Source organism: Canis aureus, chromosome 10, assembly GCF_053574225.1.
Source record: "Canis aureus isolate CA01 chromosome 10, VMU_Caureus_v.1.0, whole genome shotgun sequence".
Classification (NCBI taxonomy): Eukaryota; Metazoa; Chordata; class Mammalia; order Carnivora; family Canidae; genus Canis; species Canis aureus.
This window is the reverse complement of record NC_135620.1, coordinates 31,946,875-31,968,380: the sequence shown is the minus strand read 5'-3', so window position 1 is coordinate 31,968,380 and position 21,506 is coordinate 31,946,875. Positions and strand designations below refer to the sequence as shown.

Here is a 21,506-nt window from a genome sequence, read left to right as displayed (position 1 = left end):
AGTTACTACTTAGTAGTACTTCTTATAAACTGAGGTGACTTCTTTCCCAAATGGCATATTCAAAACCCTTTAATTTCCATTTTGCATTTAGTCCTGGATCTCTGGAGTTCCACTGCTGTATTGAATGTGGATTCTGTCTTGTTGCATGGCTCATACACTCTCTTGTGTGTGCACGCATATCATGTGAGCACGCATGTTAAGTTCTGTGCTGTGCCAAATGCTACCACAAACTCTAGATGTGGAAATGCCTAAGCCTATGAAACATGCCTTCTAGAAAGGGTTCATCCTTTAATTTTACATGTGTTTCATCTGGAAAATCAACTTGATCTGAAGCTGTTGATATTCCTGAAGCATGTGCCCCCAGTGGTCTGGTCAAGCCCATTACCTCTATGATAAGATACTTCCTAGAATGCCCCCTTGATCTTTTCCAGACTTTGAAAAATGTCTACCCCTTTACAGATGTTAGAAACTTCTTTATTTTTGTAATACCTTTTTCTGTAGCAATGGAGATGTTGCTAGTGTTCTATTTCTTGCTGCTGTTCTCTTACACATTTTTGGGAGGGAGACTCAGCTGAGTTTTTAACTGTTCAATCTGTTAAAACTTTTTAACACATATAGGACTAGTACTGTTTGCAGGTTCAGAATGTTCTGGTTTCTTCTTCTGCCACTTTGTTTTGTTGTCCAGGAATTTGCTTTGACAGTATACTTCTCTAGATTTTTTTTGTCTTACAAGAGTTAAAAATTAAATGAGTACTGTATCTGTCAAAAGGAAGTGCTTTTCAAATTTATCTTGTCTAGCTTTACCTCTTGAAGGTGAATCCAAAATGTACACTCCTACAGACCATGTAACTGGGGCCTGTATTAAACATATTATTGCTTGCTAGGCTTTCTTGATTACTATGTTTCATCTTTTCTGTGCCTTCTCTTATTCTATTTCTCGTCTAACTTCTCAAACAGAATCCCTAATGGCTAAGGAGCACATATCTCAATCTATTACAAATTATGTAAACCTAGTGAATACTAATTTATGAAACTAACTTTATGAAGTTTTAAGAATCCAATGCCAATCTCCCTGGTGTTTTTCCTCTCAATCCTGTTCCAGATTTTCACATGTGAATTGGTCTAATAAAACAAGGCTTCAAGAAGTAGTTTTCCAATAGTGCTAGTTATTGAGTCTACCTTTGGATCTCCTCCCACCCTTCAAGGAGATGCATAAGCATTTTCTCCAAAGAAGATAGTTTAGTCTCTTTATGCAATCTTGCCTTTCTTCTTCTGCTAGATTTATTTGGGTATAAGTAATTTTCTTTGTGACTTATCTCCATATTTATCATATAGTAAAATATTTCATTTGTTACCTCTCATTAGGTTACATGAGGAAAAGTATCATATAATGGTTAAGAGCACAGAATGTGGAAGTATATTGCTGGGGTGCAATCTTGGCTCTGTTATTTACTAGCTGTGTGACCAGAAGAGTGTTTAACAATTCTGTACCTAAGTATCCTTTTTATAAAATGGAGTTGATGATAATCACATGTACCTGCTAAGGCTGTTATAAATATCCAATGAATTGGTGTGTATAATAGAGCAGACTTGGCCCATAGTGAGGCTTCTGTAAGTGACAAGTAATGAACAAATATGTACCCCACTCTGATGAAAGTTCCATTTGTGGATGCAAATTTTATCAAATCTAGTTCCTTAAGCCACTTTTCAAACAACAACAACAACAACAACAACAACAGCAACAAAAACTAATGATCATCATTTGAAGCCTGAGGATCAGAATTACATGTCTTTCCTTTAAGCTTATTATTACCCCAAACAACTTATTTCCCAGACTTAGGCGTGGGGAAAGCAAGCACGCTAAGACAAAAAAAAAAAATGTTTTTTCCCCCTCAAGATTGATTTGAAATCTCTTTACATTATTTTTTTTAATCTAACATGTATAAGGAAAATACATACGAAATAGAACTGGTTCTGTTTACCATGCTATCCCCTTGTTAAAAACAGGAACTAGAAAAATTATCTCCTCAGGAATCACTCAAGAAAACAGTAGGTTAATGTTGCAAACGTACAGTGTTCTTTGAAGCAATTTCCATGCTTCATCACCTGCTATCTGAGACACCATGAACACCAACTAACTGAAAATTGTTTGCGTCTCATTTAGGCATTTATAAATCAGTTTGTATAACACTGTCTTCCAGACTAGCTGTGAACACCAAAAGCTTCAGTGATTTTTCTCCATGTACCTAGTTTCTCCAAACACCTGCCTTTGCACTTTATTCTGTTGAAAGATAAAAGATTTCATTTGCAAGAAAGTAATTCATGAAATGGCAAAAGGGAGTATTCATCCTCCCAAATGTATTCTTGAATATATAAAACAAATGAACATACAGTTTTCCCCCATGTTATTTTTCATACAGTATGGTTTCAAGCAAGTGATAATGAGACTCAATCACAGTGAAAATCCACTCTAGATAATTAAATGTGAGATTTGAACTGGTCTTAGGGTGCAATGTTAGACATGGAGGAACATGACCAGCCAACTAGTGGAAAGATGATAAGCTAGCAGAAAGTGGAATCACCTGGTAAAACATGGCAAACAGTTAAATGTTTGAGGAATTTACTAGGGCATCTTTACCAAATGGAACTAAATGCAGGGTAGGGGTGGCCAGTCAGGATAAATCACAAGTAGTTGGTAACAAGGAAACAAACTGTGAAGATAGGGATATGGTTACTTTAGCTAAAAGTGTCAGAATCAAATTTAGGTCCTAGAAAATGGTATTTCAGGCTTAGTGCTTTGGCAGAGCTTAAAAAAAAAATAGAGTTGTTCTTGTTTTGTTTTGGGTTTTTTATTTTATTTTTTTGCAGGATTATTGAACTTAAGGACTTAACCTTCCTAAGTGCAGTGAGAAGGATCTTGTGAAACATTTCTAACTGGTTCCATCCACATTTCTAGATTAGAAAAAAAAGTGATATGGTTTTCATAGTTTTTAACTCTGGGAGACATGTTTGGAGAGTTTACCTTTCCTCCATAGTACTGTGGATAAAGCTGGAATTTTGTGAAACAGAGTGTCTGAAGTGTAAAGGTGGTGAGTTCATGAGTAGACACCACAGGTACTAGGAGTACTAAAAACTAAGCATGCCAAAGTAATTGATTCAAGAAATCTTATTTAGTACTTTCGAAGTGCTAAATTCTAGACTCTAGAATTATAGGTATGCAGTAGAAGTATGACAGACAAAATGAATGCAGTTGACTTTCTAGTGGTAGACAGAAACTGACTCCTACAAAAAGAACATAGTATCCTTGGGAAACATACCTACAGAAAACCCCTTTACCTTTTCTCCCCAGTTACTTAGTCTTTAGGATTGTCCAAAATTGAGGATAGGGGTGAATTAGGATGCTGCTATCATTGATCCCACTAGCAAAAGGAGTTGGCATGCAGGAGCCATGTGAGCCCAGAAAAAAGTATTAATGTTGACAACTTGGAAAATTTTATCTATAGTACTAATATCTCAGAGCATGTTCATATCATTAGTTCATGTAATTAGTTCGTGGCTCTATGTAAAAACCCTCATTACAGCATTTGTCATGCCTGGTAATTATTTATTTACTTCAGTTTTCACTGTTAACATGAACCTTTTAAAAGCAAAGTTGAGTCTTAGTCATATTTGTTTCTGATTCATAATTTCTTGCTGAATGGATATATAGATCCTTGTAACATGAGATAAGACAGGAAAAAACTAGAAGGAATATTGAAATATGTTGAAGTCAATTATTCCTGCTTCAAACTACATTTACTATTACAGGCTATCACATTCACTTCAACATTAGCAGCTTTGAGTCACGGGGTTGTAAATGTAAGACATGTGAAAAAGTCTTTCCATGGTTTAAATAAATGTGATGAATTTTGGTTTAAAACATCATAAGGCAGGGCAGCCCAGGTGGCTCAGGGGTTTGGCGCCACCTTCAGCCCAGGGCCTGATCCTGGAGAACCCTGATCAAGTCCCAGGTCGGGCTCCCTGCATGGAGCCTGCTTCTCCCTCTGCCTGTGTCTCTGCCTCTCTCTCTGTGTGTCTCTCATGAATAAATAAATAAAATCTAAAAAAAAAAAAAAAAAAATCGTACTGCAAATTAAATCTATTACACACCACCTAATAGTTCTGTTTGTTAATGTGCATATTGGATACTAAGAGGTGGATGCAGGAATAGAATTTTTTCCACAAAATGTCTGTGAAAGCAGCATTTGTTTCAAAGAAATATTTAGAAAGTGTCAATTAATATCATAAGTTGAAATCATTGCTAAGATTTTGGGTACTCAAATAGCTACCATATATTTCATAAATTAGAGATATTTAAACTATTGGAGAAAATATGTCAACTCATCAGCAATTCTTCAAATTCAGTCATGCAGTTTAAATAATAAAATTGATCATATATATGTGTGTGTGTATATATATGTATGTATATATTTTTTTCAACATCTACATAAAAAATCTATAAAATATATTTATTCAATACAGCTATTCTGCTTTGTATTTCTAAGAACAAATCTGGTTTCCTTAAAACAAACAAAATGTAAAAAAATTCTTCCAATCAGGAGACATGAAGATAATTGTGTGAACCACCTTTATAATTCATGATAAATTATTACTCATTTGAGGAGTGCAGTAATTTGGAGGGTTGAATTAAATAACTAACCCCAACTGAGTTAAAATTCAAATTTAGAATGGTAGAAGTTAGCATTTCTGTTAGTATTTGTAGAAGTTAGTATTAAGCTTTAAAAAATCTAGTAAGTCAAAGAAACATACATAAGAGGTTAAATGACATGACCTTATTGACATTCTGTCCAGTCAGATAAATTACATGGAACACATAGACATTAGAAAGCTGGAAGATGTTGATTGTTACTGTGACTATTAATGTGAGGAGAGTAGTTGAATCATACAGACTTCTCTAATCAATTAGCCTGTGTTTTATCTTCTCAGAAAAAAAATCAAGGCCTAATTGAACCCTAAAAGAAAACTCATCATACCTCCTCTTAATTTTTGTGAGAGCAATTTACCAAGTCAGAGGAATCCCAAAATATGCATTTATTCTATATGAATGAAGTTGTGGGTGATAATCAGTAAGACCTGAGGTGCGGAAGAGCATTTGATCTCTTCTTTCAGTTAAAAGTCATGACTTTTGAAAGGGAAGAGGACGTGGACTGTGAACACTCAACTACTCAGACGGTGTCAAGGAAGAGATTATTGTTTATGGTATCAAAGAAATGGGCTCTTTCATACTGCATTTCAGATCAAGATTTATCTAAACTTATGAGCCCTCACTCAGCCACAGGTGCTAGGTATTTTTATAGGAGTAGCCTATTTAATTCTTTTAACAATCCTATAAAAAATGCATCTAAAGATCTCCTGTTTATTGATAAGGTAACTGAAGTTTAGACAAATTATCTAAATTAATAAAACTCAAGAGCATTGAGGTCAGAAAACAAACTCTGATCTATTAACATGGCTGCTTTCCTCTGAGGGATCTGAAGTATGCAGTTGGCAGGTGACTTTCCACTTACATAAAGTGGTTTTATTCATTCATGCATTCACTTTTTTATTCATATTTATTTATTCATTTAACAAACACCCTCTGAGGTTTTCTGAGCATGAGACTATGCAGAAGATAGAGAGAGATACATCAGTGGGAAGTGTCCTGAAGAGCTTAAATGAAAGGAAAAGATAAATTATTTAAATAAAAGGACAAAAATGGACATCATTTGGAATAATTGGGTGACATTGACAGAGGTATGATTATGCTCCATAATTATCAGGAAGAAACTAAAGAAAGAGTAACAATAGAATTGATTTTGTGTCCCTGTATACCAGTATAATGTGTATGTGTAACATAAAAAAGAAACTTGAAATTTTGGCAAATATAGTTGAATATAATCCCACAGGCACCAGTGACTATTATTCGAAGTACATACTTTGATAAAAGAAGCTAGTAGAAGAGAAAAGAGTTTACATTCTTAAGGGACATATCCAAATGGAAACTTAAGAGTCTAAAACATTATTTATTTATTTCAGAGAAACAGAGAGAGAGAGAGAGAGAGCATAAGTGGGGAGGGGGCAAAGGGAGAGGGAGAAGCAGACCCCTTAGTGAGCAGGAAGCCCAAAGCTGACCTCAATCCCAGGATTCTGACCTGACTTAGCTGAAGGCAAATGCTTAACAGACTGAGCTACCCAGGTGCCCCTTAATAGTCTAAAGTAAAAGCGTCATGATACATATATATGTGAGAAGAAAAGGAGGAACAGGGACAATTTCCTTGTATGTCTGTCATATATTTTTTAAGGCTAACTAAGATTATGAGTGAGATTCTTTGATTTAAAATGTTTAAGAAAACTTGTACATAAATAAAAGCTGCATTTCTCTAACTCCATCATTACATACAAACCTTGTTTCTGCCTTTTCTTTCCTTTTTTATCAAAATTCAAAAAAGAAAATTATATATTCAATTAACTATATATCTTTAAGTTACCATTCATCACCTAAAGTGTTAAGCTTCTAATCTCAACATTTTGCTTAAATTATTCTACTAAAGCAAATATGAAGGCCAAATTCCTGTTTCATCATCTTGGACCACTCTGAAGAACATTTTGTATTCCTGACCCTTTGTTCTTGGCTCCTTGCTCCTATATCTCTTAAGATTCTCAGCCAATTTTTCTTGTTGCATTTTTGCTACCTCTTCCAGAAATGTTGATGTTCTCCAAGTATCCATTATTGGTCATAATTTTGTGTCCTCCTTTTTTCCCTATACTTCATCTATCACTAAAAAACTGATACATTCCAAATCTGAATCTCCAGTTTACAATTTTCTTTTTTTTTTTTTTTGAAGATTTTATTTATGTGTTCATGAGAGACACAGAGTGAGAGAGAGAGATAGAGAGGCAAAGACGTAGGCAGAGGGAGAAGCAGGCTCCATGCAGGGAGCTGGGGACTCCAGAATCATGCCCTGAGCCAAAGGCAGATGCTTAACCGCTGAGCCACCCAGGAGTCCCTATAACTTTCTTTCTTTTTTTAAGATTGTATTTATTTATTCATGAGAGACACACAGAGAGAGAGAGAGAGAGACAGAGAGACAGAGAAACAGAGAAACAGGCAGAGGGAGAAGCAGGCTCCATGCGAGGAGCCTGACGCGGGACTCGATCCGAGGCCCCAGGATCACGCCCTGGGCTGAAGGCGGCGCTAAATTGCTGAGCCACCCGGGCTGCCCCCTATAACTTTCTTTTGAACTTCCAATTTATACCTAGTCAATTACTAAAATTACCACCTAGAGAAACTACAGGATTCCAAAACTCATACATTAAAGTTTTACTTTCCACATATCTTTACTACATCTTCAGATTGCTTCATTTTAGTTAAGGGCACTATCACCCTACTACAAAATCTTTTCTGTCGTGTCTTCAAAGTTTTAGTTAACTACCAAAGTCTTGCTGTTATCTAGCCCTTTGGTTTTGCTCTTAAATTGCGTCTTCAAATATCTCTTTCCATCACATACCTCAGAGCTCTGCTACGTAGAAATTACTGCCATCCATGTTGTTATATACACTATGTTTCTGATTTGGAATATGTATTCACCCAAGTTAAAACTTTCTTTGACTCTCCCTGGAAGACCTGGCAACTTTCATTACTGAGTTGACCCTATGTTTTAACTTTAATATCCATTTCCATTTATTTTGAGAGACTTCAATGTAAATGCTGTTAAATTTTTACTAATTTCAAAAAAAAAATCAATTTAGAAACAACAGTAGTACTAGAGATAAAATGGAATCACATTATAAGTTTCTATTGGACAGAAGGTTATACAATTTCTAAATTTGCATGCATTTCTTAAGGTAGCCTAACAAAGACAAATAGGAAAGTAAAAAAGTCAAACTCCAAATTATAGTGGGAGATTATAGTATGCTTCTTCCAGTATGATTAACACATTTAATTTAATTTATCTCTATAGAACCATGCACACAATTGTAGCGTATATGTGGCTTTTAGCACATAGAACATTTGTAAAAGTTCACCAGATGCTGAATTATAAACCGAGCCTCAATACTGAACAGGATTTATATCATATAGCTTAAGTGCTTTGTGCACAAATTAATTTGAACCAGAAATTCTCCAAATAATTAGGAAAATAAAAAAATATATTTTTGAAATACCTCTTGAGTATAAAAAAATCAACTTGAAGACATTTACAAAAAGATAAAAGCTAAAATGCTATGTAACAAAACTAAAGCCAATGTTAGATGTGAAAGTGTATTTTAAATACACATATAAGGAAAGAATAAGGCAGAAAATCAGTCATAAGCATCATCTCCAGAAGTTGGGAGAAAATAATACATTTAACCCAAATATAGTGAAGAGGAGAAATAATGAAAATCAGGAGGTAATATAATGAAAAATATTACTATGTACATTGTACCAAACATACAATGGAGAGGATCAACAAACCAAAATTGGTTCTTTGAATAAACTGATAAAAGTTGGTGATATTAACATGATTGACCAAGTTAAAAAAAGTGTGAGGGGTAGAGTTGGATAAAAAGTCAAATCTCTATAAATCCTGAAGATATTAAAAAGACATTGATTGAGAAGCTGTTCAAAACTGTTTTTTTAATTGAAAATTTTAAAGCAGTACATTTTTAGTAAAGTACAATTTAAAACTGACAAGAGAAAGAACATGGCAATCTAAATAATCCTACACTTATTAATGTAATGAATAATCAAAAGTCTGTATACCTAAAACTCTTAGTAGACAGATATAGAAGGAATCTTTCTCAATATGATAAAGTATATCTACCTAACACCTATGGCAAATACTGGGCTTAAGGGTTAAAAAGTTTCTCCTTGAAATCAAAAGACAGATGCCCAGTATCACCACTTTTTTTTTTTTTTTTTTTTTTAGTATTTAATTTATTCGTGAGAGGCACAGAAAGAGAGAGAGAGAGAAAGGTATAGGCAGAGGGAGAAGCAGGATCCCTGTGAGGAGTCTGATGCGGGACTTGATCCCTCACCAGGGATCATGCCCTCACCGGTGATTACACCCTGAGCCAAAGGCAGATACTCAACCACTGAGTCATTCAGGCATCTCCCAGTATCACTACTTCTATTCACTATTGTCCTGGTAGTCCTAGTAAGTACAAAAATAAAAATATATACAGACATGCATGTACACATGCCTGTGTGCATACATGTAAACATGCATGCATACATATAAACACATTTTTTAGAGTTCAAGGATTTAAATGGAACATACAAAACTCACATTATTTGTATATGATGTAAGAGTGGAGCTAGTAAGTTGAAAATAATATACAGCTAAATTGTCAATTGTAATGTATGATTCTGCCAAGGTTACTCAACATAAGGCCCATTAACAATCAATTGCATTTCTATATACAAATGATAAATAGCAAATAAAAGTACTACATCTAATAAAATTAAAATATCAAATAGGTAAAACCAGTAAAGTGAAATTGTAATAAATTCTAATTTTGACATATTTAAAATATTAAAACCTTTTTAAAAAGATTTTTAAATTTATTTATTCATAAAAGACACAAAGAGAGAGGCAGAGACACAGGCAGAGGGAGAAGCAGGCTCCTCGCAGGGAGCCTGATGTGGGACTTGATCCCAGGACTCCAGGTCACGCCCTGGGCCAAAGGCAGACACTCAACCGCTGAGCCAGCCATGCATCCCAGTGTTTTACTCTTTAATTAAATATTTTTCAATTACTTTCATGTTAAGAAATATTAACCACTAAAAATTAGTAAAAGTAAAAAAATAAAAGTGCTTGGTTGGTGAGATGGCAAACTCGTGGAGTCACTCCTGGAAACAGTATGGAGGTTCCTTTAAAAGTTAAAAATAGAACTACCGTATGATCCAGCAATTGCACTACTAGGTATTTACCCAGAGAATACAAAAACACTAAATTAAAAGGACACATGCACCCTGATGTTTATAGCAGCATTTTCTACAATAGCCAAACTATGGAAACAGCCCAAGTGTCTATTGATTAATGTATGGGTGAAGAAGATCCACACGTCAATTGATGTATGGATAAAGCCATAAAAAGAATGAAATCTTGGGATCCCTGGGTGGCACAGCGGTTTGGCGCCTGCCTTTGGCCCAGGGCACGATCCTGGAGACCTGGTATCGAGTCCCACGTCGGGCTCCCGGTGCATGGAGCCTGCTTCTCCCTCTGCCTATGTCTCTGCCTCTCTCTCGCTCTCTCTCTCTGTGACTATCATAAATAATAAATGAAAGAAAAAAATTTAAAAAACACAATAATGTGGGTGGAGCTATAGAGTACTATGCTAAGCAAATTAATCAGTCAGAGAAAGACAAATACTGTATGATTTCACTCATATGTGGAATTTAAAGAAACAAAACAAGCAACGAGGAGAGGGGAGAGAGGCAAATCAAGAAACAGACTCTTAATATAGAGAAGAAACTGATGGTCCCCGGAGGGGAAGAGGAGTGGGATAACAGGGAAAACTGGAGATGGGGATTAAGGAGTGCACATGTTTGTGATGAGCACCAAGTGATGGATGGAAGTGTTGAATCACCATATTGTACACCTTAAACTAATATTACACTGTATGTTAACTAACTGGAATTTAAATAAAAACTTAAAAAAATCAATCTATTGAAAGGTATAAAACTTCTACATAGAAAGGGCTACATTACTGAGATAAATTAATTTTTTTTTAATTTATTGAGATAAATTAATTAAAACAACAGAATGAAAAGGGCAATCCTTGGAATGGGAGAAAATGTTCTCAAATCATATAGCTGATAAAGAATTAATGTCCAGAATGTAAAAAGAACAGTGAGAGTGCAACAGAAAATAGACAAACAGCCCAATTAAAAAGTGGACAGAAGATTTGAATAGTTATTTCTCCAAAGTTCTACAAATAGCCAGTAGCCACATTAAAAAAAAAAAAAAAAGTATTCAAAAAGTATTCAACATCATTAGTCATTAGGGAAATGCAAATCAGAACCACAGTAAGATAGCATCACCCTCACTGTCTATAATGGCCATAATTTGTTTTTTAATGGGAGATAATAAGTGTTGAAAAGTATGTGGAGAAATTGTAACCCTTATGCTTTGCTGGTGGGAATGTAAAATGATGTACTTACTGTGGAAAATAATTTGGCAGCTTCTCAAACAGTTAATCATAGAATTAGCATATGACCCAGAAATTCCACCCCTAAATATATACCCAAGAGAACTGAAAACATATTTTTACAAAATAACTTGTACATAAATGTTTATAAGAGCATTATTCATAGTAGCCAGTAAGTGAAAACAGCTAAACTATCTCTCTGTTAATGAATCAATAATAAAATATCATAGCCATTCAATGGAATATTATTAAGCAATAAAAAGGTAGGGGATGTTGCTATGTGCTATAATATAGCTGGGTTTTGAAAACATTATGCTAAGTGAAATAAACTAGACAAAAATGTCCATATGATATATGATTCCATTTGTGTGAAATATCCAAAATCATCAGATCTATAGAGATAGATTAGAGACTGCCTGGGGAAGCGGGTAGGGGAGAACTAGATTGGTTGTTGAAAGGGTTTCCTTTTAAGGTATTGGAAATGTTATGGAATTAGTGGTGATGCTTGCATAATACTGTGAATATCCCACAAACCACTAAATTCTGCAATTTAAAATTGTGAATCTTATGCGAATTATCTTTTAAAAAGGTTAACAAACTCATAAGGAATGGAAGAGAGACCTGTTCTACCAGATACCACAGTATATTATAAGGTTACATTGTGTGAGATAGTATGATATAGACAAATAGTTTAGTGCAATGCATTGACATCTAGAACAAAGTCAAGCATCTGTGGGCACTTAACTCATGACAAAACTAGCATTGGAGAGCAGTAAGAAAAGTTATTTTCAATAAATTTTATTGAATCAATTTGGTTTTTCTAAAAGATTTTATTTATTTATTCATGACAGACACACACAGAGAGAGGCAAAGACATAGGTGGAGGGAGAAGCAGGCCCCATGCAGGGAGCTTGATGTGGATCTCGATCCTGGGACTCCAGGATCATGTCCTGAACTGAAGGTAGACGCTTAACCGTTGAGCCACCCAGGCATCCTAGTTGAATCAATTTGTAAAATAACTAAGCTATTTCCCAACTCACATTGAACAAACATTTATTTCAGATAGGTTTTTTGATTATACACAAGATGCAAAAGAATAGTAACATAAGAAAACTTTCAGGAGAAAATAGAGAAGATTATATATGATCATTTTGTGTAATTAGCAGGACACAAAAATAAATTAAAATAGTGAGATTGTTAAATTTGACTGCAGTAAAATTAAGAATTAATGTTCAACAAAAGTCACAATAAGTGAATAATAGAAGGGTAAGCCATGAGTAGGAAATGTATTTTCACCACATATAACCAGGAAAGGGCTCATAACTAGAAGACGTAAAACACTTCTACAAATCAATATGGAGAAGACCCAAAGAAAATGGAAAGAAAATTGAAAATATCTTCTCTATATATGAACCAACACATATATACATGACTAATGCATAGAAATGCATTAAAACTCATTAGTAATCAAGAAATGTAAAATTATATTCTACTACACAGTAAACTAATGACTAAAATCAAGCAGAATAAATATTTTTGGGTGAATTTGTGAAACAATAGCAACTCATCTCATAATTATTTGGCAAGATCTTCTAAAGTAGAACATATGCACATTTTCTGACATAGTAATTTACTCCTAGGAAATATCCTACATAAGTACATGAATATGTTGGGATGCCTGAGTGGTTCAGTGGTTGAGCATCTGCCTTCAGCTCAGAGCATGATCCTGGGTCTGGGGATTGAGTCTTACATCAGGCTTCTGATGGGGAGCCTGCTTCTCCCTCTGCCTGTGTCTCTGCCTCTCTCTCTGTGTCTCTCATGAATAAATGAATAAAATCTTTAGAAAAAGAAGTACATGTACGTATTTTTAAAAGATGCTCATAGAATTGCTCATAATAACAAAAAAGTAGAAACTTTGTATCTTCTAAAAAAGAATTGAATACACAGATTGCATAATATTTGTCCAATGGAACATTACAGATTAATGCAAATAAATTATAGCCGCAAGCCACAAGACAGGTGAATTTCACAAATGTGGTGCTAAAGAAAAGAAACTAGACATAGAAGAAAATATAGTGTTTGATTCCAATTGTATAAAGTTTAAAACTAAGGAAAAATAAAACTATAGGATGACCAAAACCTCTGGATACATAGGCAGATACATATCATAAATAGTTTATTGAGATTACAATACACAATGCATTCAATGACATTACAGGATCTGTTCAAAGGGTTGCCCCTCTCTGGCAATGCAGAATCCATATATTCTGCTATTTATGATCAGTATGTGATATCCATGCTGCACTTCCACAAATCCCCACATATACATCTGTGTTGCCTCAGGTGGTTTGTATTCTCATTTGAACCTGTGCTTCAGCATAACCTACAAGAAATAATCAAGTGGGTTCAAACTGTTCGTGTGCGTGTATACTGTGCACACTATGCTCATATATTTGTGTAGACTGTGTGTATATAAGTATGTGTATATATTTATGTGTGTATGCTGTGTGTATGTGTGTATATATGTGTCTATACGTATACACATTGTGACAAAAAGCTTCAGGTTTCTAGTGTCAGTCATGCTCTAGTTCTTGATCTGTGTGCTGATTACATGAATGTTTATTTTGTGATAATTTATTAAGCTTTATACTTTTGCAAGTTTCTTGTGGTTTTCAACTGACAACAAATACATAATTTAAAATATGGAAAGGAATAAAAACTGGCTCCTAGGCTTAGAACTAAGATCTTAGAACAGAGGCTTCCAGGAGACAGTATCCATTCTACACTCGTGAAGGCAGGATGGGAATTCAAAGAACACTCTCATAATACAACAAAACCCATTATTTGCTCTTCTCCAGTGAAGTTCTGGTCTCCTCAACTGATTCAACGTCCTTGAGAAGTAATTTTTAGTAGATTTATTCCGGATGATTTGTTACCAGTTAGTGATCCAGCATTATAAATATAATTCTGACCAGAGAATCTAATTTAAGCGCTCTGAGAATACAGGAAAACACATACTCATATGCACACAAAACCCTAGATATAGTGTCAATTCTTTTTCACATTTATTGTATTTTCTACTCCCTTTCAAAGAAAGATATGTGTTTCAACACTTGTACAATATGTTATTTCCAACTTGATTCCCAAGGCAAAAATAAAAGGCAATCTTCAAATGTTTAAAAAAAAACCCTTTATTTTATAATAATAGTGGTTAGAAGTTCAATATTTCTGCTCAAACACAGAGAAAGGCAGTCATATTTACAAAAGGCCTCACAATGTTTGCCATTGCCTTTCCACAAGACAACATTTATAAAACCTTTGCATCCCGTGGCAGGTGCTAGGTCTTCTCTTGGGGATTTCTGCTGTTCAGACATTGTCTTTCATTTAAACTTCAAAAACCTTCAAAAAATAGAAGCTGCATTTCAATATAATTTGGAAATTAAAACTCTTTTATTTTTTATCATTATAATATCTTCCATGGATTTACTTTTCTAAAATGAATCAAAGCCCAAACTAATTGCTATCTGATAGCTAGCAGAGGCAGAAAAATTGGAAAAGCTTTTAAAAATGAAGCTTTGGTTTTGCCTCACCCACAGGAAAATTAAATGCAAGTAATAAATAGAGAATTTCAAGTACATTTAATAATGATATTCCCTCTTCCATTGAGAACTTAAAGAATAAAACTGAATATTATGGTCACCTGAATAATTGGAAATAGAGTTTTAGAATCAAGACTACATTCCTTTTCTTTGTTTTAATGGCATAATAGGAAATCAAATAAACACATTAATTTAAATGAAAAACATTTTTTCACCTATGCAAATGATTTCCTAAAGTATTCTCATCAGTTTATAATATTTTAGATGATTTTACAGAATTATAAAATTTTATTGCATGTCATTTTTTTAAATAGAAAACTAAAGCATCCCCCTCCCACTTTCTTTTTTCTTATTTTTATTAGGCTTGGATTCCTGGATCATCTGGTGACTTCAAGTATCTGGTAAGACATTTTTTGTTATGTAGTATTATCAATATTTTTGTTTCCTTGCCACAAATCTTTGGAGGGTGTTTCTTTTTTTTTTTTTTCTCCTCTCTCAAGCTTAATCCATTTTCCTAATTCCATCCTCATTTCCATCACCTGAGGTTGAATCTCAGAAGGCCAATAGAAGAAGATCAGTTGCATCTTAGCACATGTAAAATGATCTGAAAGGCCAGATACTACTTTCAGATTCAATTTCATGGGTCAGGAAATTATTCCAAAAAGCAGGAGCATTTGTTCCTCAAGGATCAAAACTTACCATGGAAAGATTCTGCCCTAGAAAAGACGATTATTTTGGGTAAAATGTAGAAAGTATTAATTGGAAAAATTTTCTTTTAATATCAAATGTGACAGTTGCATTTTGCATAAAAACCATGGGGGCTAAGTATGATGACTGTATTTAAAATTTTTTTCATTGCTAAAATGTTGGTATTATAGCTTACATAATATAAAACTAGAAACACACTGAAGACACTGTTCCTTTTGCCATGGAAACTCTAAAATTTCTTATGGCATTTGCCTGATACATACATTATAGACATGGGAAAGATATATTGTTTAATTAAAAAGATGATGTTAAGGTAGAATTTTTTCTATTAAATTATATTTTTACAAACAACAGCTTTTTATTCATCTTAGAATCTACCCAGTCCTTTTATTCCTCCAAATATTATTGAAAGTTTGATAACATTCAAATTCGTATGGTGAGATCCTACTATGTTCTGAATCTCTGTAAGATTATAAACCATTTTATCTCATATTCTCTTATTTAATTTTCTAGGTGAGTCTTTTTTTTTTAAGGTTCCTTTATTTATTCATGAGAGACACAGAAAGAGGCAGAGACAGAGGCAGAGGGAGAAGCAGTCTCCCCGCAGGGAGCCAGATGTGGGGATCACGCCCTGAGCTGAAGGCAGAAGCTCAGCTCAACCACTGAACCACCCAGGCGTCCCTAATTTTCTAAAAAATATTCTATCTTGGATTTTTATTCTTGTTTATTAGCCTGGGAGCACCCCCATTACATTTTTTAAAGTTCTTAGGATTGCCTTTTCTGTATACCCAGCTGAGAGTAATAGGAAATTCCATCTTGGCAGAGTGTGGATTACAGCCTTCTTACACACCATTATATACTAATAACTGGTTATTGCTTGGTTGGAATGGGAGGGTGGTGAGAGTTCAGCATGCCTTTTTATTGTGTATTGGCTCTTGCTCCCAAATGCTTTTCCTGGTTTCTCAGTGAGTACCTTCTGGCCATCTTCTCATGACTTTTCTGTGCAGCTTCAAGCTATCCCAGTCTACACCTTCTGCCAGACAGTAGCAAAGTTGATAGTAAACTGTCATATTTAAAAACGACTATAGGGGATCCCTGGGTGGCTCAGTGGTTTAGCGCCTGCTTTTGGCCCAGGGTGCGATCCTGGAGTCCCGGGATCGAATCCCAGGTCAGGCTCCCGGCATGGAGTCTGCTTCTCCTCCTGTATCTCTGCCTCTCTCTCTCTCTCTCTCATTCTCTCTCTCATAAATAAATAAATAAATAAATAAATAAATAAATAAATCTTAAAAAAAAAAAACGACTATAGAAGAATTGAGGTTAAGCTAACAAAATCACAGCACAGAAAAGGGGAAACTTACACTTCTATCCAGTCCTACTGCTGAAACCACTGGATATGCATTCCCAAAGAGGATAGCCTTCTCAATTCTTCCTCAGGACCAGCACTCCATTGTATTGTGCGGGTGCACATCCCTCCCATCAGGATCTGCTTTGGTGTTCCTTATATTTGAGTCCAGCCAGTTAGTAGATATGTTAATGTTATAATAGTCTGCCAGCATTTTACCCAGCCTACAAAGACCAGTTTCTCTTTATTGTACATATGTTTCTAGACGTGAGTGGGATATTGCATTACCTGCAGATAGGATTATGTTGAAACTGCTCCCAACAAAGAAACTCAGGGTTCCATATTTAGTCATAAATAGGAGCAGCAGAAATTTGAAGTTTGTATTTTTCCTTAGCAATTTTTACAAGTCCTGATCACATGCTCAGCCACTAGTTATTCTCAGGATGAGAATGAGGGTTAGCCTCCTAACCCTCCAGTACTTGGTACTAATGGGAAACTTTGCTTAAGCATTTGTTGGGAAGGTGCAGAGACTTGCAGGCTCTCACAGACAGCAGAAATTTGATGTCTCCATGTCCAGCATTAAAAATCCCAGAGTTTCTGGATTTTTTCCACCCATAAACCTTTTCTTATTTATATTAGTGTAATTGGAACTTCCTCCTGTAATTATCTTTTATCTTAATTCCACCTTCCTCCCTTATTTATACTGGCAGTGCAGTATTCCAATTCTGATCATCACAATGCATTATTATTTATTTATTTATTTATTTATTTATTTATTTATTCATGAGAGACAGAGAGAGAGAGAGAGAGGGAGAGAGATAGAGAGAGAGAAAGAGAGCAGAGAGGCAGAGACACAGGCAGAGGAAGAAGCAGGCTCCATGCAGGGAGCCTGACATGGGACTAGATCCTGGGTCTCCAGGATCAAGCCCTGGGCTGAAGACGGCGCTACACCAAACCTCATGAGCCACCTGGGCTGCCCTGTCTTCTGGGTTTTCTTCTGTCTTGTAGTTCATCTCATTTCTAATCCATGTCTCATAAGACAGACAGATGATTCATTCTAAAACAACACTCTCAGTTGTGTATATTCCACCATGTTTCCTATTAACATTCCCCCCTCCCTATCTGTTGTGTAAGATATAAGGGAGTCCCTCCACACATATTCAAAAGCAGTCTTCCTTGAGTGCAAACCAGGAAACTCAGAGCGGGTTGCATTGCTCAATTCTTTCCTCTCTCATCCCCCATTGTCACCGGCTCCTGTCAAGACAGTGATCCTCCCTATCTGCCCACACACCTGCTTTCTATTCATTCATTCATCCCTCAATGTGTAGTTCAACTCCCATTTTCTCCTGGGAGCCTTCATTTAAAAAAATATTGTAGTTTGATCTTCCCTTTCCAAACTCTGTTTTCACGATCACAGAGTTCAACACTTTACCTTATAGTGTCATAAGCTCTAAGTTATTTTTTAATGTATTTTTTACTCAGCAGTTTTGCAAGCCTATAAATGAGGTAACAATGCCATTTTGTGTTGTTTACTATGGTTTACCTAACACATTTATCTGTGTTTCATAGTTTTCCAAGAAATATTTCAATTGACTAATTTATTTAAGATCTCACCTACATTTATAAAGACCAAACCTAAAATTTAATTTCTATATTTGTTTGCTTCTATCCAATTATTATTTTAAAGAAAAGAACAATAAGAATATAGAGGAAGATTAATAGTATTACCTGAAACAAATTCTGCATTATAGGATACACTCTAGAAAATTCTTTTTAGAATATAATTCAAAGAATATAAAATAAATGAGAAAGTCAAATCAGAATAGTACAGAAATATAAATGATAATATGTAAACTATTACAATGTAAATAAATTAAAATATACCCTATTCAGTTATGATAACTCTCAAACTAAAAAAAATAATAGTTACCCTGGAACTAAATGCCAGCAATAAAAATTCAGTTCAGTACAGAAGAGCTAACATTGCTATGTTGATGTTGAAAATATTTACAGAAAATCATATTGCAGCATTTTTTCACTTATATAAGATAATGTGTTTAATTCTTACAATTCACTGAATTTTGTATCTGTGTGTGCAATTGCAGCAATCTGTTCCAATTCATAAATTTTACTTTCTGCACCTGGAGTTTGGACCTTTTAAGAGGTCAGAATAACATATGCACAATTACGTACGGTTGAAGGGAATTCATATTTTTAAGCACTCATTGTATATCAGATACTAGGCTAGGTGCTTTTTTGACATAGTCTCATTGAAACCTTCCAATCATAATCTGAGTCATGTGTTTTAGCCACCATTTTAGAGCTAAGGATACTAAGGGTTAGAGAGGTTAATTATTTAATGTGTAATCACTTAGTAAATTAAAGATACTGAGATTTCAATTTATTCCTAGGACTCTGGCGACTCTGCTATTAGGCATTCCCAAAGAAAATGTATCCCAGTAAGGTTTTAATAAAACCTAATTATCCATGTATTGGAGCAATAACCCTGATCTTTAGAAAGTTGATACATAAGTGGTTAAAGAGAGATTTAATCATTGTACTTGTATAGTTATTTGAGAAGATAGAAAGCTTGCTTAGTTTAAATCCAAGCCTGGGAGGACACCTGGGTGGCTCAGTGGTTGAGCGTCTGACTTGGGCTCAGAGCGTGATCCCAGAGTTCTGGGATTGAGTCTCACCTTGGGCTCCCTGTGGGGAGCCTGCTTCTCCCTCTGCCTATGTCTCTGCCTCTCTCTCTGTGTCTCTCATGAATAAATAAATAAAATTTTAAAAATCAATCAATCAATCAATCAATCAATCCAAGGGGGAAAAATTTTCACAGATCGTGCCCAAATTGTGTGGGTATCTTTTATATGATATATATCTCTTATGTCATACATATTTTATGTCATTTATATCTAGCTGTATCTATCATATATATGATAGAAATCTGTCATAAATATGTATGTATATGATAGAAATATGCATACATAAACCATTATGTGTCATTAATTACAAAAGTAAAATCTATGGAAAGCCACATAATCTTTCTGCATTTAGACAATGGTGATTAATGGATACTTTATTCTCTCATTCATGTTCTCAAGTTTTAATGCAAATTTTATGTAAATTTGGCCATCCTCATTTTTTTTTAACTGTATTACAGACAACCTGCAAATTACACTCATGTGCTTAGCATTACTCATGGAATTTCTTTGAATTAGTATAAATTATTCAACTGGAGTACTGCATCTTCCAGGAATTGAATACTGTCTTCAATATAGATGGTTTAAAAATATTTCTTGGACATATGCCAAAGTGTTTGATGCTGTAAAATACCCCACCCCTTGAAAATTAAATGTTTGATGTTAAAATATTTTATGTTTTGTGAGTTTCTTAGGTTGCATGTGAAAACGGAAAGGAACCACACACATATGTCTACCTCATTGTTTTGAATTAGTATATCAAAATATTCCATAAATTTCAAAGCGATATAATTACTAAAATTGTTTAGTGTTAGCATGCTATTCTGATGTGAATTGGCATAATGTGAACATAAGTCATATGTTAAGAGACCAAAGGAAGGATTCATACTCATGCCAATTCATTTCTCCATGCATTGCCTTACAATTTATCGAGTAACTTATCAAGCAGTCTGATAGAGGTTGGGTGATATAAAAACAATATGACATGACACAGACTTCAGGGATCATCATTTTATGTGTTCTGTATAATTATTCTTTTACTTTTTTTTTCTTTTTGAAAACTGGTATTGTTTAAAATTCTGAGCTTTTGTTTTAGGCTTTGCATTGTATCCCTTTATGTTACTGGGATAGCAGGTTATTGGGAACCATGTGGTTAGTATGAGAAATGTTGGTAGTGCATATCAGTATCTAGGTTTCCTTTCACTCTTGAGTGTGAAGGAAATTATATTTCCACCTTCCAGTTTTGTGGGGCTATGGGGTTACTTCTAGCTAAGGAAAAGTGGAAGTGTGCTTTTGTAGGCTTTCTGCCTCTGCACAAGATGTATCACCTTGAAATAATGGAGCCATTAGAGTAGATCATCCTGAATGCTTGACTTACTGATGAAAGACAGCTGCTGTGGCAAGTCCTTCAGTTCCATAGTCAATTGAGAAGTCTAAGACGTATTTTTTGTCTTAAACCACTAAGGTGTTTTTGGGTTTGGGTTTGTTGTTGTTACTGTTGTTTTCTTTGGTTTTGTTATAGCAACACTATGTCTATCCAATCTAATCAAATTGTTCTGGAAAAATGGTCATGGTAGTGTTTGGGTAATTCTAAAATCCAGAGTCTGTTTGTAAAGGTATTATTTCAACAATTATTTTTTACTTTAAAATAGTTCTCTCTTTTCACTAAGTATTTTTTTCCTTGGCAAAGCAGGTAACACTGGCCCCCAAATTGTAGTCTCGAGAAAATATATACCAAAATATTTAATAAAATCAGCTATTATTTCCTTAACAAATATCTTTAGATGAACCAAACAACATGAAATAGGGAAAAATATAAGACATATATCTAATCTTTAAATAGTACACCTCAGTTGAAGTATGACCAACTTTCTTGTAATAATAATACTTTTAGCTCTTTAATCATATCTGGCATTAGGGATAGAAAACCCATATGACAATGTTTTCCTTTTTCTTAAATTAAAAAGATTCTCTATGTCTTAG

The 21,506-nt window shown here is 34.6% G+C and overlaps 1 protein-coding gene across 35 annotated transcripts in view; it reads left to right on the top strand.

Annotated features, from left to right (window-relative positions):
- PTPRD (protein tyrosine phosphatase receptor type D) overlaps window positions 1–21,506 on the top strand; it is a 2,191,141-nt gene that overhangs the window by 847,142 nt on the left and 1,322,493 nt on the right. For all 35 annotated transcript variants that reach the window (XM_077911920.1, XM_077911956.1, XM_077911938.1 and 32 more), the window contains one exon: window positions 15,134–15,172. The gene's annotated coding sequence lies outside the window, so the exon portion shown is untranslated. The remainder of the gene's footprint in view (window positions 1–15,133; window positions 15,173–21,506) is intronic.